Source organism: Nicotiana tomentosiformis, chromosome 12, assembly GCF_000390325.3.
Source record: "Nicotiana tomentosiformis chromosome 12, ASM39032v3, whole genome shotgun sequence".
Lineage (NCBI taxonomy): Eukaryota > Viridiplantae > Streptophyta > Magnoliopsida > Solanales > Solanaceae > Nicotiana > Nicotiana tomentosiformis.
Window position 1 is genome coordinate 100,289,683 of NC_090823.1, and position 4,326 is coordinate 100,294,008.

Sequence of the window (4,326 nt, forward strand, 5' to 3'; positions counted from 1 at the left end):
GACTATTCTTCTTTTAACACTCTATCTCCCATCCAAAAGAGTTGTCAACACGTCAAAACCCGTTTTTGTGAGAAAAACGAGGAGCAACAACTAGCACCTTTTAGCTTTTTGATTTAGTCTAAAAGCGTTGAATTGTGTTCCCGAAATCGATAAAATGTGCAAAATTGTAGGAATGTTGGAAATTGGACCTCCGAGATGAAATTCGACTCAAAAAGGAGTAATCTAAATACAAGGCAATAAAAGGCACAAAAGCTCACAAAGTACGGACCGCAGAATTCAATCTGCGGCCGCAAATAATGAAGAAAACCCCAGCAGGCTTTCTAGCAAACTGTGGACCGCACAGGAATTGTGCGGCCGTAAATGACGAACTGGAGATCAACTTCAGAGGGTTGCAAAATTTCCAAAGTCCAAATCCCGCAAAATTGCAGACCGCACAAGAATTGTGCGGCCACAGATGAAGTGCCTTGCGGCCGCAGAAGTAAAGATGCGGACCGCAGAAGTCCAAATTGCGGCCGCAGTGATAAATTTGCGGACCACAGAAATATTGCCTCGTGGCCGCAGTTGAGAATTGTGCGGCCGCAGAATCCCAACTCCTGCAAGATGAAGTATTCTGCGGACCACACATGGAATTGTGCGGCCACAGAACCTCCCGAAGGGCATTTTTGTCTGAAATTTCCAGCCTTGTATAAATAGACGAGTTTCACAAAATTAGGTCAACTTTTGACATCAGCAACTCCTGTAGCCGTTTTTCTTTCCCTCTTTTGGAAGTTTTCTATATTTTGGAGTCTTTTACTATAAATTTTATCATTTTAACTTTACAATATGAGTTTAATTTGTATTTCTTCTTCTATTTCTTCAATTTCAAGCATGAGTAGCTAGATTTTTACTAGGGTTGTGACCCAACCCTAGTGTGTTAATCTTATGGGTATCTAATTTAGTGCTCGTTTATGATTGGGTGTTTATTATTTAGCCTTGTTCATGCTTTAATTTGTCGAATTAATAGTTATAAACATTAGTTCATGCCTATTTGACTTAGTCTCTACTTGAGAAAGAGAGATTTAGTCTAGGAAAACTTGGCTAACAAGAAATTGGGTCAATCGAGAGATTGATTAACCCAATTAAAGGGTTCAACCTAGAGATAGTAATAACCCGACTTGAGTTATTATCAATCGCTTTGTGTGATACCCATTTGGACTTGAGAAAGCCAAATTGGGCAAAACTACTCCTTGACCGAGAGGTACTGAGTGGGTAATTAAGAGTTGATAGCTATAATACACCCCGGTCAATAAAACAAGCATTAAGGTTTATATCCCATTAGGCGAACACCTAGGCGATGGCCATAGCTTTAGGCTTTTTACAAACTTGAAAAACAACAAAAACAATTATCCTAGTCTTATTTCTTTACTTTGCAATTTTAGTTTTAAAATAGAAAAAGAAACAAAACCAATTTGTGAAAGTACAAATTAAGATAGTTCAAATTCACGCACTAGAATATATACACTTCTAACTCCCATCTAACTCCCTGTGGATTAGATCCCGACTCTTTGTTGGGTTACTATAATTGCAATCGACCGATTCATACCTTGTATTGAGGTGTGAATTGTGCGCAATAGGTCAGCCGCAGAGGAACGTCTTCTCTTTGGTTGCTTGTTCTCTGGCCGGGGACTCCGTGAAGAAACGTTTGCACCCGAAGCAGGGCCGGAGATGTGTGTTTGAGTAAGTGCCTCCTGGAGTAGCCTTGCCGCATCATCAGGGTCAGCTAAAGCATCCTCCTGGGGGACATCAACTGAGCCCGCATGTAGACCTAATTTCACGAACAAGTTAGAAGGGTTCAACCAAGTTCTTCATATACAAAAAGTGGAAATAAGGTAAAATAAAGTTACCATGATTTTTTGTGTTCCACCCGTATTTAAGGGACAGTTCTTTCCACAAACAAGTTTCGGGCGTTGTGATATCCTAAATCTTCTGAACCCATCGGTCCAAGCCTTATACCATCGGTGGGGTCCATCAAGTCGTTGTAACGTACGGAGGTTGAAGGATCAATACATGCATGAAAGAATATTTAGTAAGAGAAAGTGTATTAAAGGAAACTTAAAAGAACGGTTCCAAGCAACCGGAAAGGATGAAGTCGTTGTTGGAATAATGTCATTGGTGGCAACTGCAACAAACCATTCCATCCACCCACGGTCATTGTCATCATCCATGCTAGTTAACAAAGCATGGTGGCCACGTTTACAGAGATTTATCATACCTCTCCGAAAAATTTTGGAGGAATAAAGGTTCATCATACGAGCTAAAGGTTCATCCACCCCAGTTTCCTGACACAGGCGTCGAAGGCAAGCAACCGTCCTCCTTACTGAAGGGCTCACCTGTGCCAAGCACACTTGGTAGCGAAGGCAAAATTCTACAATCACGGGATCGAGCTCTCCGCTAAAAAAAATGCACCCAAAGTAAAGGGATACGTGAAAGAATATGTAAAACCTTCCTTGGGAAGGGGCACTCGCTCCGATAAACCAGGAGCAATAATATCTAACGCAGGGAAGCGACAATCCTCCTTCACAGTAGGAATACTGGAAGGACGAATAGAAGAAAGGTACCTTCTAACATCCCATGTGCGAGGGTTAGCAGTAGGAAATTTCTCTTCAAAATCCTTCGAAGTACTAAGTCTTCTTGGGATGATGGAACCCACTGTTGGAGGAACGGAATCCTCGGTTTTGTTCTTTCCCTTTGCAGAACTAGCATGTTTTGAAGAAGAAGCCATTGGAATAGAAGGAAGAAAATTTTCTGGTTCGAAGAAGATCAGAGAAAGGTTGGGAAATAGAGATGCGAGTTAGAAGTTTGAGAAATTATGAAGCACATGAGAGGAGGAGGATGCATATAAGTGAAATTTTGGCGGCTAAATTCATGGCCATGATTACCTCGATAATCGGCAAAAGCTATGCTGAATCGTGGGATGATGCGTGTTCGGGGTATTAAATATGGAGAGACGTGCGTCTAATCAACTGTCAGAAAACTTCAAAGGGAGTTAGAGTAATTCCCGCCAAAAAGGTGCTTTCTACCAACTTCCCGGTAACTCAAGATTGTGTCACCTGAAAGCAGGGGGACTATCTGTATAGGAAAAAATACGACATGACACGTGGCCACTTAAAGGAAGGACACGTGGAATACAAGATGGGGATGGCCACCGAACATAGCTGTTGCGCTTGTCACCGAAAGGAATAACGACCATAAAAAGAGTATTAAATGCTTTGCGCCTGGTAACATTTAATACAGAATATTTTGCAGCATTAAGGATGATAACCCGTTACAAGGAATTTGACATTTATGTCTAACATTACATCTTCATCGATGAACCTCATAATTGACATTAAAGAAGGGCATACTCCTAGGACTTCCTTCCCTAGATATAACTATAAATAAAGAGCTCATTTATCATTGTAAATGACAAGAATTTTATAGCGAACTTACATTACATTTTATACAACATTTTAATACAATTTTATCTTCTCGCTTTTGATCTTATCATTGTTATGCCCGGAAACCTTGTTCCCGAATTCATCAGCTCTGTCGTTCCATCTATATTGTAAGGCTAAGTATTATATTTCATTATCTTTTGAATTAAATTAATTCATTTGTTTAGAAATCACAAACAAATTCAACATACCGTTTTACGGGTAAACAATACTGATGCAAAAGATCAGCACGAATGTGCAATACCCCTTTTTCCGGCACATTCTGACATCTCATTCGACCCAGGAATACAGCTGAAATTTCCTTTTGCCACTGGAAAAGCTGTCAACCGTTTCTTCAACATCTGATTTGCATATACATGTAGTCACCAAGTAATTAGAGGAAGCATAATACGAGCAGATAACCCTGCACAATTTCGAAATATTCTGAATTGATAGAGGAAGCATAAACCTTACAGAAACATAAGAAGAGTAACTATATGTTGGCCCCCGATTTCTGATCTTGTTGAATTCACCAAGAAAGTTGTCATACTGTAAACAATCAAATATAAATATAAACCCAATGTTTTTTTTTGTTTGGGGGGGGGGGGGGGGGGGAGTCCTGCTAGATCAAGATAGTAACTGCACCAGATGACCCGCATTTGAGTGCAAAGGACATACTATTTCAAGGTTTAGCTATAAATATTATTATAGAAAAGAAAAAATAATAGTAGTACAACACCCAACTCTGTTTACAGCTTATTTTATTTTCTTCTAATTTCTAATTTCCATATTTTATTTTTAAAATATTACTGTAATAAATTTGATGTTAAAATTTAGTAAATTTGATCCTAATATTAGACAAAGAGGGCTACGT

The 4,326-nt window shown here is 39.5% G+C and overlaps 1 long non-coding RNA gene across 1 annotated transcript; it reads right to left on the reverse strand.

Annotated features, from left to right (window-relative positions):
• Window positions 1–1,892: 1,892 nt before the first annotated feature.
• Window positions 1,893–4,011, reverse strand: LOC138903604 (uncharacterized). Its single transcript, XR_011412922.1, has 3 exons — window positions 3,927–4,011; window positions 3,665–3,814; window positions 1,893–3,576 (listed from the first exon to the last, which is right to left on the reverse strand). It is a non-coding gene; the product is annotated as an uncharacterized lncRNA (long non-coding RNA).
• Between the last annotated feature and the right edge of the window lie 315 nt (window positions 4,012–4,326).